Source organism: Dendrobates tinctorius, unplaced genomic scaffold (genome assembly GCF_039654945.1).
Source record: "Dendrobates tinctorius isolate UK_male_01 unplaced genomic scaffold, ASM3965494v1 ptg000043l, whole genome shotgun sequence".
NCBI classification, from domain to species: domain Eukaryota; kingdom Metazoa; phylum Chordata; class Amphibia; order Anura; family Dendrobatidae; genus Dendrobates; species Dendrobates tinctorius.
In genome coordinates, this window is record NW_027361711.1 from 1,455,445 (window position 1) to 1,479,086 (window position 23,642).

At 43.2% G+C, this 23,642-nt stretch overlaps 1 protein-coding gene and 1 long non-coding RNA gene across 8 annotated transcripts in view; one reads left to right on the forward strand and one right to left on the reverse strand.

Moving 5' to 3' along the window:
- The first annotated feature begins 8,069 nt into the window (after positions 1-8,069).
- On the forward strand, positions 8,070-20,960 carry LOC141088912 (uncharacterized). The gene is made up of 2 exons (XR_012232100.1): positions 8,070-8,346; positions 19,741-20,960. It is a non-coding gene; the product is annotated as an uncharacterized lncRNA (long non-coding RNA).
- A 64-nt stretch (positions 20,961-21,024) lies between these two features.
- The window catches only part of HCFC2 (host cell factor C2), a 128,788-nt gene continuing 126,170 nt past the window's right edge, over positions 21,025-23,642 (reverse strand). For all 7 annotated transcript variants that reach the window (XM_073575139.1, XM_073575141.1, XM_073575140.1 and 4 more), the window contains one exon: positions 21,025-23,328. The gene's annotated coding sequence lies outside the window, so the exon portion shown is untranslated. The remainder of the gene's footprint in view (positions 23,329-23,642) is intronic.

Consider the following 23,642-nt stretch of genomic DNA (forward strand, 5'->3'; position numbering starts at 1 on the left):
TGATCCAGGACCTTCTCGCACGACCAACAATCAGCGGGGGAGCCGGTCGGAGGTAAGTATCACATGTAGCGATATCGCTAGCAATATCGCTGCTACGTCACAAAATCGGTGACTTTACAGCGATATTGCTAGCGATATCGCAGTGTGTAACGGGGGCTTTAGGCTGTGTGCTACCCAGCTTTCATTCTTTTTGGTACAGATAAGATATGGATAGACAGATATGGATAAATGGATAGATAGAGCAGATTTCTAATCTGCTTTTGCTATTGAAAACGTTATCTATGAGCTCAAAAACCTTTCAGGTGATGTGGTTTTTTAAAAAGCTGATCTGCTTTTGCAGCTGAAAAACGTATCCTCAAAAAACACAGCAAAAACGCTGTGTGTGAATGTAGCCTTAGATCAGGAATAGAACAGCCATTTATAGGACTTTTCATAACTTTCCCAAATTCCTATGAAAAAAAATTCAGCACATTCTGCATTGAACTACTGTACCCAATTTATTATATATTTTAGGAGTCGGACCATTTTACACCGACTCCGACTCCACCAAAATGAGCTCCGACTCCACAGCCCTGCCTATAAGGGTATGTGCACACTGCGGATTCTGTCACGGATTTTTCCAAGCAAAAATCGCAGCTCTTGGCAGAAAACGCAGGTGCATTTTTTATGCGGATTTGATGCATTTTTGCCGTGGATTTGATGCAGTTTTTCAGTGTGGTTTTGCCTGCGGATTTGTTTGCGTTTTTGTAAGCTATTTAAACATATGTTATTTAATAATATAAAAAAAAGAGTTGTGATGTCATTTCTCTCTAACCTCCTCTTTTACATTTATCCAACGCACACTCCATTACACACACAGATAAGACAGAAAGGTAGATAGATAGATAGATAGATAGATAGATAGATAGATAGATAGATAGATGATGGATAGATAAATATGGGATAGATAGAAAGATAAATATGGGGGGCCAATATTTGTAGCCTGGGAAGGGGGTAATACCCATGGCCCCTTCCCAGGCTGTGAATATCAGCCCGCAGCTGTCTGCATAACCTTTACTGGCTATTAAAATAGGGGGACCCCCCTCCAAAAAAAATGACGTGGGGTCCCCCTATATTTTATAGCCAGAAAGGCTACGCAGACACCTGCGGGCTGATATTCATAGCCTATGAAGGGGCCATGAACATAGCCCCCCGGCTACAAATATCAGCCCGCTGCCATCCCAGAAACGACGCATCTATAAGATGCGCCAATTCTGACAGTTAGCCCCTCTCTTCCCACTCCCATGTAGCGGTGGGAGATGGGGTAATATAAGGGGTTAATGTCACCTTGCTATTGTAAGAAAAAAGTATTTTAATGAAATAAAGCACAACACGGTTTTCATATTTTTATTGAACTCCCAGATCCAAGCGCCTCGTCTCCTAGAAAAGAAAAAAAATAAACCAACCATATACTCCCTGTTCGACGCAGTCCAATTAATAACGAGTGTCCCACGACAATTTCCTCTATAGAACAGTGACATCAGGTGATGTCACTGCTCTATAGGGCCTACCACTGATGAACTGACAGGAGACAATTGCTCCTGCAGCCCATCACTGAGGTTACCTGAGTTCAGAGTCTCACTTTATAGCAATGCTGTGTGAGAATTAGGGTTAGGGTTATGGGACCTCTTTCAGCGGAGGGATACACAGCGGAGGATTACCTCCGCCTGCCATTTCACTGCTGGAGCCCCTGGAGAGCCGTCACATCAGCTGATGTGGCAGCTCTCCACGGGAGATCGTCATGGGACCCTCGTTATTAATTGGACTACGGCGGAAAGGTAAGTATAGGTTGATTTATTTTTTATTTTTATTACAGGTGATCGAGGGCTTCAGGGAATTAGGTGATTGGTGAGTATGCACTCTATGTTATGTGTTGTATGTTATATGTATGTTCTGTATGTTGTATGTTCTGTATGGTTTTTTTACATTTAACACATTAGCCGTATGATGGGACTACTACTATCCCATCATTGGTTAATGTGTTACTTACTGGCAGGGTAGCAGGCATAGCCCGATGGGACTTGTAGTCCCATCGGACGATGCCTGCTTACACATACACCACCGCAGACCTCCCCCGCACAACCCGATGACCCCCGCACAGGCCCGCAGACCCCCCCGCACAGCCCGATGACCCCCGCACAGGCCCGCAGACTCCCCCACACAGCCCGATGACCCCCGCACAGGCCTGCAAACCCCCCCACACACACAAATAGGCCCATACACGCACGCAATCACCGCCCAGACACCATACACGCACACAGTCACTGCCCACACTCCGCCCACACTCTTCCCCCCTCCCGATCTGCAGCATTTCATCGGCAGCAAAACCACAGATCTTTTTTAGACCTGCGGTTTTACTTCGGATCAATGCAAGTCAATGGGTGCAGAAACGCTGCAGATCCACACAAAGAATTGACCTGCTGTGGATTTTTCCGCAGCATGTGCACAGCAGTTTTTAATTTCCATAGATTAACATTGTACTGTACATGACTTGCGGATATGCAGCGGATCCGCAGAGGCATATCCGCTGCGGATCCGCAGGCAAATCCGCACTGAGTGCACATACCATAAAACAAAAGAAAAGAAAAACACAAGTATTCATCAGGGTATCAGTCAGAAATGATAAAGTTTTTACAGCAGACTGTTTAGTTAAAAAAAAATAAAAACAGATGTGCCCACAGAACTATTATCAATTTAAAAGCTTGTAACTGCTAACCGAAAAAAATAAAAATTTAAACTTTGAGATCTACGATAAAACTCCTAGATCCATTTTACTTCATGGCAATAATAGACTTAACCCCTTCATGACCCAGCCTATTTTGACCTTAATGACCTTGCCATTTTTTGCATTTCTGACCAGTGTCCCTTTATGAGGTAATAACTCTAGAACGCTTAAACGCATTCTAGCGATTCTGAGGTTGTTTTTTCGTGACATATTGGGCTTCATGTTAGTGGTAAATTTAGGTCAATAATTTTTGCGTTTATTTGTGAAAAAAATGGAAATTTGCCGAAAATTTTGAAAATTTTGCAATTTTCAAATTTTGAATTTTTATTCTGTCAAATCAGAGAGTTAGGTGACACAAAATAGTTAATAAATAACATTTCCCACATGTCTACTTTACATCAGCACAATTTTGGAAACAAATTTTTTTTTTGTTAGGACGTGTGAGGTGCCAAGGGGAGAGGTACTAGAAAACAGGTATATTTCTCCCCGTACTGATGATGAAGCCAGTTAATTTCACTGTAATCCAGTCCTGGTTTCCTTAGTGATCAGCATGGGAAGGATTGGTAGTTCCCCCTCCACTAATTCAATCCAGGTTTTGGTTTCCTGACTGGTCCAGCTGATATAATCAGAAGGAGCTGGGAGCTCTCAGTCTATCTCGTCTGCTGAGCTGGGAGCTGACACAGTAAGATTACATGGACTTCTTTGCTGTTATATAGGTTTATTTTGTAGTTAGCCTGCTATTGTTAGTTAGTGGCCAGACGGCCTTAGATGTTTTATTTCATGTTTGGCATGTGTAACATTGAATAACAAGTGTGCACAATATGCCGTGTCAATATCCATGTGGAACTTGCTAGTCTGCTGTAGTGACTCCATAGCCACACGCTTGTGCCAAAGCAAAGATCCCAGCTGAGCTATCTATTCCCACAAATGGTGTTTCGAATGCGGGCAACTGTGGCTGCTGGACTGTGACTGCAGAGAAAACGCTGTGCATGTCCTGGCTGAAAGCTTCTGCGATTTTGAAGAGCCAAGAGTCCAGTAATATGGAGGAACTAGTGAAGCAATTATTGCAAGCAAATGTGCAACAACAGCAGACTAATGCTTGCTTCCAGAAGGCTCTGGAGCAGCAACACCAGATGCAGCAAGAGCAGTTGGAGGCAATAAAACAGGCCTTGGTTCGGCAACCCCAAGATGATGGAGACCGTGCACAAAGCGTTGCTAGTGCGCAGAAAGCCGTACAAAAGACTTTGCTTAAAATAACCGCAGACGATGATGTGGAAGCATACCTCACCGTGTTCGAACGTATTGCAGAACGTGAGCACTTACCGCTGGACAGATGGGCTGAGGTAGTTGCTCCGTTTCTGAGCGGAGACCCACAAAAGGCCTATTACGATCTGAGTGGAGCGGATGCTATGGACTATATCAAACTCAAAGGCGAAATCCTGGCAAGGCTGGGAGTAAACACGTATGTACGGGCACAGAGGGTGCATTTATAGACTTTTGTGGAGCATCAGCCAGCTCGCTCACAAATGCATGATCTCATCCATCTAGTAAAAAAATGGCTGCAACCAGAGGCTTTGACGTCCGAACAGATGGTGGAGCGTGTTGTTCTAGACAAGTACCTGCGGTCCTTACCCGCTAAGATCCAGAGGTGGGTTGGACAGGGTGACCCAACTACCGCTGACCAGTTGGTGAATATGGTCGAACGCTACAATACTTCTGAAAGCCTACTCCAAGGGACGTTAGCACCCCACTGGCTCCGCAAGAAAGCGCTGGAGAGTCCTGCGAAACCTACTTCATCTTCAAAAGAAGAGAACGTCACAATGAAGGGTGACAGACCTACAAAGGACTATGGAGGTGATACGGGCTCACAGCAAGCCAGCAGACCTCGTCTGAGATCTCCATCGAGGAGGCAAGGGCCTATACAATGTTGGCGATGTCGCGGGCTTGGCCATGTAGCAGCTAACTGCCCAATGACTACAGAGCCAATGGGCTGTAACGCTATGAGGCGTCTTTCGTTATATGTGCAGTCAGTCTGTGTGGCAGAGACCCTCACGGGAAATGAACAACACGTGTGCCACGTCGAGGTTGACGGTTATAGTGTGAATGCCGTCTTGGATTCCGGCAGTCAAGTAACTTTGGTACATGCCAGTTTGGTGGACTCTAGCGCCCTAACAAACTTAACCGTGGGCATTAGTTGCATCCATGGGGATACTAAGAACTACCCCACTGCCTGGGTTACTCTTGCCTTGCCAGTAGGGACCAAAAGACATCAGGCGGCAGTCATAAAGTCTATGGGACATAGTGTAATCCTGGGGAGAGACTTTCCCTTATTTTGGGACTTGTGGAACTTCAAAAGTGGCATGAACCCTCTAGTTGATGACGGTACTCTGGAGCTAGCCCCTGAACCATTACAGCAAGGTGACGGAGAACCCATCGCACAGGAAGTACCAGGATCTGTGGACTCTCTTCTGGCTGTGTATGCAGGCGAGGCAGACGAGCTAGAGGATGTTTTAGAAATTCCTGATCTTGAGCTGGCCCGTGGTAAGTTCGGGACCGCTCAGCACCAGGATCCTACTCTAGCAAGGGCGTGGGAAAACGTAAAGGTCTCCGAGGGAAGACCTTTGTACCCAGGGGCTCAAACCGAGTTCCCACACATAGCGGTGCAGCAGGATATGCTGTATCACATAGACAAGGTGCGAGGAGTGGTGGTAGAACAACTAGTGGTACCTAAGTCCTTTCGCCAGGTAGTTTTGGAGTTGGCACATAAACATCCCTTGGGAGAACACCTGGCGGTAGAAAAGACAAAACACCGCATTCTGCAACGTTTCTTTTGGACGGGTCTAGTGGGAGACGTGACCCAGTACTGTCGGTCATGTCCTACGTGTCAATTGACCGCACCTATGTCACATTTTAGAAGCCCCTTAGTGCCCTTACCAATAATAGAGGTGCCCTTCGAGAGGATAGCAATGGATATAGTCGGACCGTTAGTTAAATCTGCCAGGGGTCATCAGTACATTTTGGTAGTATTGGATTATGCCACGCGTTATCCCGAAGCAGTGCCCTTGCGGAATGCCAATGCGAAATCAATTTCAAAGGAGCTGGTTAATATGTTTTCCCGCACCGGCATTCCGAAAGAGATACTTACGGATCAAGGGACCCCCTTTATGTCTCGTATACTTAAGGATTTATGTAAACTACTAAAAATCTCCCATTTGCGTACCTCAGTATATCACCCTCAGACTGACGGTTTGGTGGAGCGCTTTAACAAAACCCTAAAGGGAATGTTGAAAAGGGTGGTGGATAAGGACGGTAGAGATTGGGATGCCCTACTACCATACCTCCTGTTCGCTATACGTGAGGTACCCCAATCCTCCACAGGCTTTTCACCTTTTGAGTTGGTTTATGGGCGGTGTCCTAGAGGCCTGTTAGATATTGCCAAGGAGACTTGGAAACAAGAGGTGACTCCTTATCGCAGTGTAATTGAACACATAACACTTATGCAGGACCGAATTGCAGCAGTTATGCCAATAGTTAAAGAGTGTTTAGAGCGCGCACAACATGCCCAAAGCACGGTATACAACCGAGCGGCTAAAACATGAGTCTTTCAACCCGGAGACAGGGTGTTGGTATTGGTAACTACCGTAGAAAATAAATTTCTTGCGAAATGGCAGGGACCATACGAAGTGCTGGAACGAATAGGTGAAGTAAATTATAAGATACACCAACCAGACAAGAGAAAGCCTGAGCAAATATACCACATAAACTTGCTTAAGGCCTGGCGGGACAGGGAGAGTCTGGTGGCAAGAGCTGCCCTTGAGGATGGGCCTCGAGGGGCACCACCTTCTAAGGTAAAGGACCCCCAGGTAGCTCTGCCAGAAGTGGGTATTGCAGACACGCTATCCGAAAGCCAAAAACGAGAAACCAGGGAGTTCATACAGAGGAAAGCAGATGTTTTCTCGGAACTTCCTGGCCGGACTCACCTAATTAAACACCACATTGTTACTGATCCACAGGCGCGGGTACGACTAAAACCATATCGACTTCCGGAGGCTCGGAGACAAGCCATTGCCCAGGAAGTGAAGATGTTAGAGCTCGGGGTCATTGAGGAGTCCCGGAGTGATTGGGCTAGCCCTATCGTACTGGTGCCCAAACCCGATGGGACTATCCAATTTTGTAACGATTTTCGGAAAGTAAATGAAGTATCGAAATTCGATGCCTACCCGATGCCAAGAGTCGATGAACTGATAGAGAGACTGGGTTCGGCAAGGTACATATCCACTATTGACTTAACAAAAGGTTATTGGCAGATTCCCCTCACGGAATCAGCCAAAGAGAAAACTGCCTTTGTTACGCCCCAGGGATTATTCCAGTACAGAGATATGCCATTTGGGTTGCATGGTGCCGCAGCCACCTTCCAACTTCTAATGGATATTGTCCTAAAACCCCATGGCCAGTATGCATCCGCATACTTGGACAACATCATTATCTTTAGCAATGACTGGGACACGCATTTGTCAAAAGTACAAGCCGTCTTAGACTCCCTAAAACAGCTGGGTTGACTGCCAATCTCAAGAAATGTACGTTGGGATTGGAAGAGGCTCGCTATCTGGGATATAGCATAGGGAGAGGAGTCGTGAAGCCTCAAGCCAATAAAGTGGACGCTATTCAAAACTGGCCACGATCGGTAACCAAAAAACAGCTTGGAGCTTTTTTAGGGATCGTTGGTTATTATAGGCGGTTCATCAAACATTTTGCGACCATCGCAGCTCCTCTCACAGATCTTACTAAGGGGTCGAAATCTGTCACAATAAAGTGGAACGCAGAAGCAGAGGAGGCCTTTCAACGATTGAAAACAGTCCTCTGTGACCATCCAGTGTTGGTTGCACCAGACTTTAAACGGGAGTTTACTGTCCAAACGGACGCCTCTGGGGTGGGCCTCGGCGCGGTTTTGTCTCAAGAAGTAAATGGCGAGGAACACCCAGTGGCCTATCTAAGCAGAAAGCTTACGAGAGCAGAAAAGAACTACAGTGTAGTTTAGCAGGAAGCCCTGGCTGTGAAATGGGCCCTGTGCACCTTGCGTTATTATTTACTAGGTGGCCAGTTTAGGCTAGTGATGGACCATTCTCCCCTAACGTGGATGTCCCGGGCAAAAGAGGGCAATGCGTGGGTGACACGCTGGTTCTTAGCATTACAAGGGTTTAAATTTTCCGTTGAGCACAGGGCGGGCACAGCGCACAGAAATGCAGATGCGTTGTCTAGAACGCACTGCTTGGTGACTCGTCATGTCCGACCCCACGGGCTCGAACAGAGGGGGGTGTGTGAGGTGCCAAGGGGAGAGGTACTAGAAAACAGGTATATTTCTTCCCGGTTCATTTCATATGTCTCCCTGTACTGATGATGAAGCCAGTTAATTTCACTGTAATCCAGTCCTGGTTTCCTTAGTGATCAGCATGGGAAGGATTGGTAGTTCCCCCTCCACTAATTCAATCCAGGTTTTGGTTTCCTGACTGGTCCAGCTGATATAATCAGGGGGAGCTGGGAGCTCTCAGTCTATCTCGTCTGCTGAGCTGGGAGCTGACACAGTAAGATTACATGGACTTCTTTGCTGTTATATAGGTTTATTTTGTAGTTAACCTGCTATTGTTAGTTAGTGGCCAGACGGCCTTAGATGTTTTATTTCATGTTTTGGCATGTGTAACATTGAATAACAAGTGTGCACAATAAATATGCCGTGTCAATATCCATGTGGAACTTGCTAGTCTGCTGTAGTGACTCCATAGCCACACGCTTGTGCCAAAGCAAAGATCCCAGCTGAGCTATCTATTCCCACAGACGTAATAAAGGTTAAAAGTTGACCAGCGATTTCTCATTTTTACAACAAAATTTACTAAACCATTTATTTTAAGGACCACCTCACATTTGAAGTCACTTTGAGGGATCTATATGGCAGAAAATACCCAAAAGTGACACCATTCTAAAAACTGCACCCCTCAAGCTACTCAGAACTACATTCAAGAAGATTATTAACCCTTCAGGTGTTTCACAGGAACTAAAGCAACATGGAAGGAAAAAATGGACATTTTAATTTTTCCAACAAAAATTTTCTTTTAGTATCAATTTTTTCATTTTCACATGGGTAACAGGATAAAATGGATCCTAAAATTTGTTGGGCAATTTCTCCTGAGTACACTGATACCTCATATGTGGTCATAAACCACTGTTTGGGCGCACAGCAGAGCTCAGAATGGAAGGAGCACCATTTGACTTTTTGAATGGAAAATATGCTGGAATATTTAGCGGTTGCCATGTCGCGTTTGGAGAGTCCCTGTGTGCCTAAACATTGGAGGTTCCTCACAAGTGACCCCATTTTGGAAACAAGACCCTCCAAGGAACTTATCTAGATGTATAGTGAACACTTTGAACCCCCAGGTGCTTCACAAATTGATCCGTAATAAAAAAAAGTATTTTTTTTCACAAAAATGTTTTTAGCCTCAGTTTTTTTCATTTTCACATGCGCCATAGGGTAAAATGGAACCTAAAATTTGTTGGGCAATTTCTCCTGAGTACATCGATACCTCATATGTGGTCATAAACCACTGTTTGTGCGCATGACAGTGCTCAGAATGGAAGGAGTACCATTTGAGTTTTTGAATGGAAAATATGCTGGAATATTTAGCGGTTGCCATGTCGCGTTTGGAGAGTCCCTGTGTGCCTAAACATTGGAGCTCCTCCACAAGTGACCCCATTTTGGAAACTAGACCCCCGAAGGAACTTATCTAGATGTGTGGTAAGCACTTTGAACCCCCAAGTGCATCACAGAAGATTATAACACAAAGCAGAGAAAATAAAATAATCATTTTTTTTCCTCAAAAATTATATTTTTGCAAGCTAATTTTTATTTTCCCAAGGAAAACAGGATAAATTAGACCACAAAAGTTGTTGTCCAGTTTGTCCGGAGTACGTTGGTACCCCACATGTCGGGGGGGAACCACTGTTTGGGCGCACGGCAGGGCTCAGAAGGGAAGGAGCGCCATTTGACTTCTTGAACGGAAAATTAGCTCCAATCGTTAGCGGACACCATGTCGTGTTTGGAGATCCCCTGTGTGCCTAAGCTTTGGAGCTCCCCCACAAACGACCCAATTTTGGAAACTAGACTCCCTAAGGAACTTATCTAGATGCATAGTGAGCACTTTGAACCTCCAGGTGCTTCACAGAAGTTTACAACGCAGAGTCGTGAAAATAAAAATATTTTTTTTTCCTCAAAAAATGATTTTTTAGCCCACTAATTTTTATTTTCACAATGGTAACAGGTTAAACTGGACCCCAAAAGTTGTTGTCCAGTTTGTCCTGAGTACGCTGGTACCCCATATGTGGGGGGAACCACTGTTTGGGCACACGTCGGGGCTTGGAAGGGAAGTAGTGACGTTTTGAAATGCCGACTTGATGGAATGGTCTGTGGGTGTCATGTTACGTTTGCAGAGCCCCTGATGTGCCTACACAGTGGAAACCCCCCACAAGTGACCCCATTTTGGAAACTAGACCACCCAAGGAACTAATCTAGATGTGTGGTGAGCACTTTGAATCCCCAAGTTCTTCACAGCAGTTTATAACGCAGAGCTGTGAAAATAAAAAATATTTTTTTTCCTCAAAAAATGATTATTTAGTCCACAATATTTTATTTTAACAAGGGTAACAGGATAAATTCGACCCCAAAAGTTGTTGTCCAGTTTGTCTCGAGTACGATGGTACCACATATGTGGGGGTAAACCACTGTTTGGGCACATGTTGGGGCTCGGAAGGGAAGTAGTGACGTTTGAAATGCCGACTTGATGGAATGGTCTGTGGGTGTCATGTTATGTTTGCAGAGCCCCTGATGTACCAAACAGTGGAAACCCCTCACAAGTAACCCCATTCTAGAAACTAGACCGCCCAAGGAACTTATGTAGATGTGTGGTGAGCACTTTGAACCCCCAAGTGCTTCACAGAATTTTATAATGCCCAGGCGTGAAAATAAAAAAACTTTTTCCAGAAAAATAATTTATTTAGCCCCCTATTTTTTATTTTCCCAAGGGTAACAGGAGAATTTAGACCCCCAAAGTTGTTGTGCAATTTTTCCTGAGTACGCTGATACCCCATATGTGGGGGTAAACCTCTGTTTGGGCACACGTCGGGGCTCGGAATGGAGGGAGCACTGTTTGACTTTTTGAACACAAAATTGGCTGGAATAAATGGTGGCTCAATGTCGCGTTTGGAGACCCCCTGATGTGCCTAAACAGTGGAAACCCCTCAATTCTAGCTCCAATCCTAACCCCAACACACCCCTAACCCTAATCCCAACCCTAATCATAACCCTAACCCCAATACACCGCTAACCCTAACCACAAGCCTTTCCCTAATCCCAACCCACCCCTAAACCTATTCCTAACCCTAATTCCAACCCTAACCCTAATCCCAAACCTAATTCCACCCTAACCCTAATTCCAACCCTAACCCTAATACCAACCCTAGCCCTAACCCTAATTGAAAAAGGAAAATATTTTCTTTATTTTATTACATGTGCCTGCCTATGGGGGTGATAAGGGGGGCGGTGATTTACTTTTTTTATTTTGATCACTGTGAGGCTAAGTGCACACGTACCGGAACTCTCGCGGAAATTACCGCGAGAATTCCGGAATTCCATTCCGCGGGAAAATCGCATTTTAAATTCCCGCGATTTTCCCGTGGAAAAACTAGCATTTTGCAAGCGTATTTAGCTTGCAAAATGCTAGCGTTTTCCAAGCGATCTGTAGCATCGCTTGGAGAACTGAATGACAGGTTGGTCACACTCGTCAAACATAGTGTTTGACGAGTGTGACCAACTTTTTACTACTGAGGCCGCCTATGCAGCATCAGTAGTAAAAGATAGAATGTAAAAAAAAAAATAAAAAATAGTGTTATTCTCACCTTCCGGCGTCCCACGCATCCGTTCCCAGTAATCCTTTGCGAAAATGCCCGCGATGACGTCCGTTCTCGCGGGATCGCGATGTCTCGCGGTAATTCGCGATGACGTCGCGCGAATGACCGCGAGACTTCGCGATCCCGCGAGACTGGACGTCATCGTGGGCATTTTCGCAAAGGATTACTGGGACCGGGAGCGTGGAGAGAGGCGGGAATGCTGCGCGGGACGCCGGAAGGTAAGAATAACAATATTTTTTATTTTAAATTCTATTTTTTACAGGGATATGGTACCCAAAGCCCGGAGGACAGTCTCCTCTCCTCCGGACCTTGGGTACCATCCGCAAATGTTCTGCTTACTTTCCGCATGGTGTGCACAATCACATGCGGGAAGCGGAACAATGCATTCCTATGGGTGCGGGATTGCCGCGATTCCGCAAATTAATGAGCATGCTGCGTTTTTTACCGCGAAGCGATTCCGCCGCGGTAAAAACCGCAGCATTAGCACAGCATTGCGGAATCCCATAGGAATGCATGGGATGCTTATTTTTCGTGTTTTCGCGGCAAAATCGCGCGGTTTAAACCGCCGCGGAAACGCGAAAAAAACGCCACGTGTGAACTCAGCCTGAGAGTTTATCACAGTGATCAAAATAAAAAAAATTTAATCTGCAGCTGGGAAATGCGCCCATGCAGGAGGGACGGCGGGACACCGGGAGGCAGAGCGGGACATAGGAGGTACCGGGGAGGGTGAGGGGGGGGGATCGGACATCGGGGGGGACAGGAGGGAAGGAGGAGCAGATCGTGACGGCAGTGGCTCATCGCTGCCGTCAGTCTGTGGCGGGGCCGATCGCCCCCGCCAGCCGGTGTGGGGGGTTAAGTTAGAGTCTCCAGCCATGTCCGATGCTAGTGCAGCATCGGCCATGGCTGGATTGTAATATTTCATCAATTTTCATTGATGAAATATTACTTTCGCTCTGATTGGCTGTTTCACTTTCAACAGCAAATCAGAGCGATCCTAACCACGTGGGGGCGAAGCCACCCCCCCTGGGCTTAACTCAATGTTATCCTGTATCTGCGGGTCAGGTGACATTTCAGTGACCCCGGTCACCCGACCCGCAGGAACGCTATTTATAGCATGACGCCTACGGGGGCGTCATGGGTCGTTAGGGCACGACTTTTCATGACGGCTACATAGGCGTCATGGGTCGTGAAGGGGTTAAAGGATGCATATTACCACATCCTGATTCACCTGGACCAGAAATCTCTCAGACCAATGTCTTCCTTTCAGGGTTCCTTCAGCGCCAAGAATTTTTATTAAAATAGTGGCAGAAATTACTTCTTATATAAGGAAAAAGGACATATTAACCCCTTTACCCCCAAAGGTAGTTTGCACATTAATGACCGGGCCAATTTTTACAATTCTGACCAGTGTCACTTTATGAGGTAATATCTCTGTAACACTTCAATGGATTCCGATGATTCTGAGACCATTTTTTTCATGACATATTGTACTTCATGATAGTGGTAAAATTTCTTTGATATGACTTGCGGTTATTTATGGGGAAAAAAAACTGAAATTTGGAAAAAATTTAGGAATTTTCCAACTTTGAATTTTCATGTCCTTAAATCGCAGAGATATGTCACACAAAATAGTTAATACGTAACATTTCCCGCATGTTTACTTTACATCAGCACAATTTTGGAACCAAATTTTTTTTTTTGTTAGGAAGTTATAAGGGTTAAAAATTGACCAGCGATTTCCCATTTTGATAACAAAATTTTCAAAACCATTTTTTTAGAGACCATATCACATTTGAAGTCACTTTGAGGGGTCTATATGATCGAAGATACTCAAAAGTGACACCATTTTACAAACTGCACCCCTCAAGGTGCGCAAAACCACACTCAAGAAGTTTATTAACCCTTCAGGTACATCACAAGAATTTTTGAAAAAAAAAATGAACATTTAACTTTTTTTCACAAAATAATTTACTTCAGATGCAATTTTGTTTTATTTTGACAAGGGTAACAGGAAAAAAATGGACACCAAAATTTGGTGTGTAATTTCTCTTAAGCAAGCCAATACCCCATATGAGGGTTTAGGCGCACGGGAGAGCTCGGAAGGAAAGGAGCGCCATTTGACTTTTTGAATGCAAAATTTGCTGGAACAATTGGCGGACGCCATGTCGCATTTGGAGAGCCCCTGAGTGCCTAAACAGTGAAAATCCCTCACAAATGACACCATTTTGGAAACGAGACCCCTCAAGGAACGTATTTAGATGCGTGGTGAGCACCTTGAACCCCCAAGGTGCTTCACAGAAGTTTATAACGTTGAGCCGTAAAATAGAAAAAAAAATCAAATTTTCCTCACAAATGTTTTTAGCACAAATTTTGCATTTTCATAAGGAAAGCAGGAGAAATAGCACCAAGCAGAAACAAGCAGTAATGAATGTTGCCGAGTCAAAATCGCAAACTGCTGTTGTAGTGACCAGTACACTATTCTGACCCGTATGTTTTGCAGTCACCAGTACGTTATGCCCAGCCCGTGCTTCTGGGGACATGCACCCGTAAGTTATGTGGGCTCTTTTCACTTCAGAAATGCCAAACGTGGACGCAATATGTGGTTTAGGTATATGGTGGGGCTCAGAAGCGAGGGGGCATTTGCATTTGAGAGAGAATTTGCTGAATTTCTTTTGGCGGGTGAGGAGCCATTTAGCTTTTCCAGAGTCTTTGTGCTACCAGTAACATGGAATCCCCCTATATTTCCGTTAACAGATGACAGACCTGAGTGGGGACTTGCTTTTTTTTTTGTGAATTGAGTTGAAGCTTTTAATGGGAACATTTTACATAACGTTTGAGATCATATTTTCCGGCGCTCTACAATGAGCACTTAATTTGGGGTTTCTATCTAAATCTCTGAGTAACATGATTCAGATGAAACCCTCAAGGGATCCATTCACTATAATGAGGCAGCAGAGTTACTCCGTCTGGCCTCTGTTAAGTGGTGTCCTTTTCAGAAGTGCACAAAACTGCGATCAACTGCACCTTTATGTAATCCTAAAAAGACAGACACCGCCAGATCACAGGTCAGACGGTGTCCACAGTGCTTCCATCTGCCTCATTATAGGGAATCTTCTGCAAGAGGTTCCATCTGAATCATGTATTTCAGAGATTTACATGGAAACTCCAATGTAAGCACTCAGCGCAAAGCGCAGGATAAATGTGCGTTGAGCTTTACTGAGATCTTTGGGAGGCTCAATGAAAAGATAAACAACAGGTGAAGAATTGGTTTTATTTATTTTTTATGCCGTTCCTTTTGCGGTGTAAGTGACTAGGCGACTTTATTCTTCGGGTCGGTGCGATTACAGCGATACCAGATTTATATCGGGCTTTTACGTTTGGCTGCTGTCACACACTAAAACATGCTTTTTATTGCAAAAAAGTTTTTGCATCACTACATTTTGAGAGCTATAATTTTTCAATATTTTTGCCCACAGAGTCATGTGAGGGCTTGTTTGTTGCAAGACGAGTTGATGTTTTTATTGGTACCATTTTCTGGCACATTTTTTGATCACTTTCTATTCCGACTTTTGGGAGGTAGAGTGAACAAAAAACAGCAATTCAGGAATTACTTTTTTTTTTGGGGGGGGGGTTATGCCGCTTTGTATGTGGTAAAACTGATAAGGCAGTCTTATTCTTCGGGTCAGTACGACTACAGCTATACCTCATTTATATCTTTTTTATGTTTTGGCGCTTTTACATAAAAACTATTTTATAGAAAAAAATAATTATTTTTGCATCCCTTTATTCTGAGATTCTGAGAGCTATAACTTCTTATTTTTCAGCTGATGGAGCTGTATGATAGCTTGTTTTTTTTTTCCAGGACAAGATATTTTCAGAGGGGCCATGTTTGTTTATATCTGTCTTTTTTATTGCGTTTTATTCACTTTTTGTTCGGCGGTATGTTGATAAAGCATTGTTTTTGCCTTGTTTTTTTTATGGTGTTCACTAAATAGGTTAACTAGCGAGACAGTTTTATAGGTCGAGTCGTTGCAGACACGGCGATACCAAATGTGTGTACTTTTATTTTTTCATACAAATATTTATTGATACAATATCTTTTGTTTTTTATTATTTTTGATGTAAAATATATATATTTATTTAAAAATTTGTTTTTACTTTTTTTTACTTTGTCTTACTATGGGACTATCATTTTACAGCAGCATCCCCATGCTGTATAAACTGTCAGACCTGCACTGACAGAGAAACTTGCTGATCATGCACTGCATGAAAAGCAAGTTTCCAAACTCTGGTGTCATGATGACATTGAGTCACCATGGCAACGATCAGGACCCTGCGTCATGCCGCGGGGTCTCTGATCTAAAGGCAGGTGGGCTTTCAGCCCTCTGCCGGCTCCCAGAATGCTGCAATCGCATTTGATTACAGTATTTAGGGGGGTAAAGTGCCAGTATTAAGGGGAGTAAACTGTCAGAATCAGCGGACACCCGGCGGCGATTGACAGCGCACCACCCGTGTGGGCGAGCAATTGAAAGCACATAATAATCCATCCCTGGTCAGATAGGCACAGTGACGTATTACTACGACAAATGTCAGAAAGGGAATAATAGTACCCATCTAAATGATTTTTTTAGTGGTAGGAAAATCAAAAGACTAGTGCACGAGGGCAGTCGGACGAGTCCTATCTGTCTTAAATCTAGGATGGATAGTAAACAAGGATAAATCAAGAATAGATCCTTTTCAAGTTCAGATTTTTCTTGGGATCTGTCTGGTTTTTGTTCGCCAACAATATTTTCATCCACCAGCAAAAATCCTAAAAATCAGACAAGAGATCATAAAAGCTCAAAAATGGCAGGATATTTCAGTAACGGAAGCAATGTCCTTGTTAGGCTCCTGACAGCTACAATTCCTGCAGTTCAGTGAGCACAATTCTATACAAGATGCCTTCAGCGAGAGATTGCAAGACTACATTCTGCAGGAACGGGCCATCTGGATCAAACATTTTGTCTATCAACAGAAGTGTTGAACTCGCTAGTGTGGTGGATGCACAGAAAGAAATTTAAGAGAGGAGTAGAGATGAGCGAATTTGTTCGGATTTGGTTCCGAATACGATCAGACTCAAATATTGTTTTTGCTATATTCGTCAAACATAGCCGAGTATCAGTAGCGTCAATGGGAGTAAAAATTACAGAATTTGTTCGAAACCGATCATAAAACAAACATTCAGCACGAATAGTGTCTGAATATGGCAAGATTATGTCAATAACAGATTCGGGGCCAAGATCCAAACAAAATTTGCTCATCTCTAGAGAGGAGTGCCATAGACAGTTCAAAAACCAGTGGAGGTCACCACAGATGCAGGTCCAAAGGGTTGGGGAGCCCACCTGAACGGTCAATTTTTAGGGTGTGGGATTCCACAATCAAAAAAGATTCACAAAACTTAAAAATGCCTGACAGCATTGAAAAAAGCCATACCTGGCTTCAAGATAGCTTACGGATGAAAATGTATGAATACTGTGAAACAACAGTAAGCTATATAAATCATCAGGGGGGGACAAGGCCGGGTCCATTAATGACCGAAGTTGGAAAAATATTTAAATTTGCAGAAGAAAAACCTTTATCCTTGTCAGGCCGACATTTAAAAGGATCAGAAAACATTATAGCCGACTACCTAAGTTGTCATTCACTCAGTCAAGAAGAATGGACTTTAAATCAGAAAGTTTTCAGTCAAATCAGTACATTATGGGGGTCTTCCAGAAATACTTATTTGCAACTAGAGGAAATCGCCAGGTGTAGCAACTTTTTTCCTTAAATCCAAGTGAATTCCTGAATGGGGTGGACACCCTCCTATAAAAGTGGGATTTTCACCTGCCTCACGCTTTTCCACCTTTTCCTCGGATACCGAGAGTGTTGAGGACAATAGTGTTATAACTTGTTGGTCAAAAGGTCATGGTTTACCTGGCTGAGAATCATGTCAATCTCGTACCCCTGTATACTGCCCAACGGTTCTAACCTCCTGTCCCACCCATGGTCCAGTTCATCCTCATGGTTAACCTGGCCGAGAATCATGTCAATCTCATACCCCTGGATACTGCCCAACGGTTCTAACCTCCTGTCCCACCCATGGTCCAGTTCATCCTCATGGTTAACCTTGCCGAGAATCATGTCAATCTCGTACCTCTGGACACTACCTGACGGTTCCAACCATGGTCCAGTTCATCCTCTGGTTCCCAGACAACACCTTAGTCTTCACTCTCCTTTTGAGTACAAAGAAGGTTACGTCCCTTAAATATTTCAAGTTATGGAACAAGTTTTAGAATTTTCTGGATGTAATCTGTCTACCCAACAAGTTTCCCTTACGGAAGTGTTAAAATACCTTTAGAAAGGTCTTGAAAAGAGGCCTCTACATTAGTACTCTAAAACTACAGGTATCTGCTCGTTATTTGATTTAAAAAAAAAAAAAAACGCTGACCACCCATGCGTGCATAGGTTCATCGAAGCTTTTTTGTCTTCTAGACCAGTAAGTGCTCCCAAAGGTGGCTCATTGGGACCTAAATTTAGTTTTAAATGCCCTTACAAAAATTCATTTTGAACGCATTTCATCAGCTTCTTTTAGGGTCCTCACTTCTAAAAAAAAAACTTTTAGTAGCACTAACCTCATCTACTTTGCCTCGAGGTAGGTCCCCCTCAGGATGTTAAGGCACATTTTACTAGGGTCACTGACACTTCATGGGCAGCTAATGCTTCCATTGACCAAATCTGCAGGGCGGCAATATGGTTTTCCTGCTCCATGTTATTTAAGCACTACAGGTTGGATCTGGGGAACTCTAACTTCCTCTTTGGAAGAAAGGTTCTTTCAGCGGTGGTCCCTCCATACACATTTGTTCCATTTTAAGCCCCCGTTACACACGGCGAGATCGCTAGCGATATCGCTGAAGCGACAACGATTTTGTGACGCAAAAGTGACATCGCTAGCAATCTTGCTAAGTGTGACACGCGGAAACGACCGGCTCCCTGCTGCGATGTCGCTGATCGTGCGCGAACGTTCAGGATATTTTGATCGCTAGCGTCACGCTGACCAGCATGCATCGCTGTGTTTGACGCCCCTTATCAACGTCGAGCGACCTCGTTGGCGACTCCGAACTCATATAGATAGCGCTGAAGGACGCCTATTCAAAATCTGAATCGCTATTATAGACAGTGTGTGACACGGTACCAACGATCGCCGTGGTCGTTAGTGACATCTCTGATGCGTCGTTATGAAGATCGGCCTGTATGACTGCTTACTAGCGATGCACAAACGATCTTAGCCAGATCGTATCATTGTCGGAATCGTTGGTGCGTCGCTACGTGTAACGGTACCCTTAGTCTCTGGGTATGGTGCTGTCATGGTGAAGGGAAACTTTGATAATTTCTTTCCGGTAATTGGATTTTCCCAAACCATGATAGCACCCTATTTCCCTTCAATTTCTGGTGGTGTAGTGCAGGTTTCCCCAACTCCAGTCCTCAAGGCCCACCAACCGGTCATGTTTTTAGGATTTCCTTCGTATTGCCCAGGTGATAATTGCATCACCTGTACAATACAAGGGGAATCCTGAAAACATGACCTATTGGTGGGCCTTGAGGACTGGAGTTGGGGAACCCTGGTGTAGTGTTTCCCCTCTCTTTTTCACTGGGTATATTAAAAAAAAAAAGAAAAGTCTTTTAGTATGTGGTGAAGAGAGTGGTCTAGTGTGTGTATAAATTTATATATATACACACACACACACACACACACACAGTGTGGTCCAAAAGTAGGTGGAGAGTGTATGTAATAGGGTTATGAAGGGGGAGATTTAGCAAACATGGTGTAAAGTGAAACTGACTCAGTTGCCCTTAGCAACCAATCAGATTCCACTTTTCATACCTCACAGACTCTTTGGAAAATGAAAGGTGGAATCTGATTGGTTGCTAAGGGCAACTGAGTCAGTTTCACAGATCCAGTTTTCACAGATAAATCTCACCCAAATCTGTTTTCTTTTCAGATAAATTATTTGCCATTATGGGTTATCTGAATTAAGTACAGATCAAAGAAAATGGATTTTAAGAGTATTGGAAATCTCAAAATGCTGAAACAGAGAAAATTGGGTTGAAACATTTAGTACTCAAGCCCCAAAGAGACAAACCATTTACCGCATTCGTGACAAATTCAATGCCACTGGCTCAATCCTTAATGCTCCAAAAACTGGTCGACCCAAAACAGCCTGTACAGAAAATAATGAACAATTTGTTGCTGAAACATTTGTTCAGAGTCCAAAAAAAGTCCACCAGAAGAGCCTCTTTAGAATTGGGAATTTCACGAGCTTCCATCATGCGAATCCTGAAACCTATTGGGTGGAAAGCTTATCGTCCACGTCTAATTCATGGTTTATTGGAGGATGATCCAGACAGGCTGCTGCAATTTAGTGAGATTATGCTTAACGAAACTGAAGAAAATCCAGTAATTTTAGATAATATGTGGAGTGATGAAGCTTCTAATTATCTGGCCATATTAACAGACATAATTGTATTTACTGGTATAATGAGAACATGCATTTAACATTAGAGCAACAACTCAATGAGCCTGGTGTCAATGTTTGGGGTGGGATTTCAAGTTTGTGTTTTTGGACCATTTTTTTTATGGAACAGTCACAGGAGATAAGTATCTCAAAATTCTAATAAATCAAGTTGTTCCCCAGTTACAGCAACAGCCTAATTCAAATGACCTTTATTTCCAACAAGATGGGGCCCCTCCACATTATTCAAGAGTAGTCCGCGAGTATCTTGATGAAACATTTCCTAATAAATGGATTGGCTGAAGAGGCCCACTTGATTGGCCGGCACGTTCACCAGGCTTGACCCCAATGGATTTTTCTTTTGGGGACTACTCAAGGCCAAAGTTTATAGTCAAAAGCCAAAAAGTGTCAGTGATTTGAAAAATTACATAAGAGATGAATTTCAAGAAATTAATACCCATTACATAAATGATGAATTTCAAGAAATTAATACCCAAAGAGACTTGTGCAAAAATGTTTGTCGAAGCGTAAGAGGCAGACTTCAAAGCTGTGCAAATTGGGATGGAAAACAGTTTGAGCACCTGAGTTGCTAAAATTTAAGGGCTTTTGTATTATTGTTCAGAATACAATTTAATTGTCAATGTTATGCTTGTGTTACTAAATATAATTTTATATATAAATCAAAATAAATGTTATTTTCTGTCCACCTACTTTTGGACCACCCTGTATTTCTTCAGTGTCATAGATGAAATGTTAAAGTCAATAATGACAATCTTAAACAATATAATGCAAGTTTATTTCATTCAGTTATAACATGAAGTTTCAAAGTTCAAGCAAAAGGTCAATTTACCGTAAACAGGTAAAGAACAAAGACATTTTAATACAGGCAAAGCGCATTTTGGTCAAAATTAGCAGATGACGACAAATTAATAGAAAAATATTCAGTTTGGCAAAACAAATCAATTTATAAATACAGGAAAAAGTGCCACAGAGCAAAAGCAAACGATATATTCCTTGTGTATTAAAGCATGCAGATAAGGCAACATACAAAAAAAGCAGCGATTGTCTTAATGTACACCACGCAAATACCAAAATTTACTAGAATTTTCTATAAGGTTCCTGGACTCTAGTGAAGGCAGAGACAACTGACGTCTAGTGAACAAGGGACTTTACTATCCCTAGTCATCTATAGCCTGGGACCATAGCCTGGTACACAGCTCAGGGCCACTCACTTGATTGTGACCGTGCTATAATAAATTGTTTTACCCGGCACAGCCCCTATTAAAACTAAGGATGTGTGCGTGGTAAACTATGAAGGGGACGTGGCGCTCCTTAGAGTGCTGTAGGGCAACAGAGAAATGGGACTGCGAGTTCCTTTGAATTCCCAAATGCATCACTATTTTGGAAACATCAATAATTTCAAAACTGAGCAGAGTCTTAGTATAGATTGCCTGACAGTTGTGAAAATTTGGGGAAATTCAGGCTCTGGGAGGCTTTATAAAGCCCTTCCCCCTGTGAGCAGCATAGATAATATGCTATATTATGCTGCCATTACTTTGATATGTCACAATGACAAAAAAAGTTGATATTTTACAGCGTAGGCTTACACTTCTGTCAGGAAAAGGGAATCCCTACTCTAAGGATTAGGGGGGAGCCAAACTTCCTGCCCCTCCCCCACGAATTCTAAAGCCTGTAGTTCTAATGTAAAACTAAGGGTATTCAGATTGTGGCACGCAAGTCTAAACTAAACACTGCTACTGAAAGCCATGTTCTAAGCAACTAATCCAACATCATGTGAGAGAAGCACAACTCTCGATATATACGGTATGTATATATATATATATATATATATATATATATATATATATATATATATTTGATATATAAAAATGCATTTTTAACATGAATATAATCTGTGTACAAAATCCATGACGGCACAAAATATATATCATATTTACTGTTAATTCACTTTTACGGTTACATTAAGAAACAACACGACCTTTTACAATGTATAAGCAGCACTGTGGGAAATGGGGTTTCCATTTTGCCCCTCGATATTGTGCATGCCAGTATTGCAGCATGCATGCTTTGCAGAAGCAGAGTTTCCACGTTCCTATACCTCTGTGCCCATTACCCGCTCATATTTGCACACTAGGCTCGCACCCGGTGGTCAGGACGACGGCTTTTGAAATTCATTGCATATGGATAGATGTCAGACGACTGTTCTGTAAAGTGCTGTCACGTAAAGCCACATGCATAATGATATTAGTGCAAAGCCAGCCTGAATCTAATGGAGATCATGAGTTGAAGCGAGCTGTAAACATTGGCGGGTAAAAGGCTCGGAACCATTTTACATTAAACTTGCATTTATGACTAGAGAAAAGGCATCATTACAAGCGGATACTTAGAGGCACGCGAAAGGCTTGCACCACACAATTCACAATCTGATACGGAGTCAGTACAAGGCAGGCACCGTCAACGCTAAAGCCACTTTAATGTCACACCAGCAACAAGAGAACAACTTGGTAGCATGGGACACTGGCAAGAAAACGGTGCACACCGGCAACATTGCATCGGATCCCTACTCTGATCCTGTCTGCATATTTCTCAGGACAGGTAGAGTACTAGTAACTTAATACCAGTCATAATATTTTGTTTTGCCCGGTCTCCCATTTCTGGAAAACAAGTACATTATTATATAAGTTATAAATATTGAGTATCTAGAAGGAAAAATAAAAAACTTTCATTAGCCAATGTAGATATTGGGTTTGTCCTCTATGTATTTATATAAAATATTTCTTAAATTTGTATAAACTGTATTGAACTATTCTTATTGCAGCAAAGATTTGCCATAGAGTGTTCAGTGCCATCTCCACAGACTGAAATACAGCCCAGTAGTCAGGCACGCAAAAGGCTGGGCACTTCATTAAATATATTAAAAATGACAGCGCCAATGCCTAAAACGGACAACATCTCACCCAAACCCTGGGTTTTTTAGGTCTTCCCAACATCCCCCTTGTAGTGGCTGCTTCTGGCACGGTTACATTAGTTTGAAGCATTATTTCACAGAAGCGCTGCCTGCAGAATACAAAAAAAATCCCTTTATTGTTCTGAATATAGGCACAGGAATAAAATATGCTCATACACACACGCTATATTATAATATATATACATATATCCACCTGCCAAATATGGTGTAGGCCCCATTGTGCTCTGACTCCTCAAAGCATGAACTCCACAAGAACTATGGTGGTGTTCTGTGTTTTCTGAAGACAAGATGTTAGCAGCAGATTATTTGCTCCATGGTTAAGTTCTGATACATGGCGCAGGGTCAGTGACCGCAATTTGGCTGATCTACATGGCCCCAATGATGGAAGCCGTGGTTTGAGTAG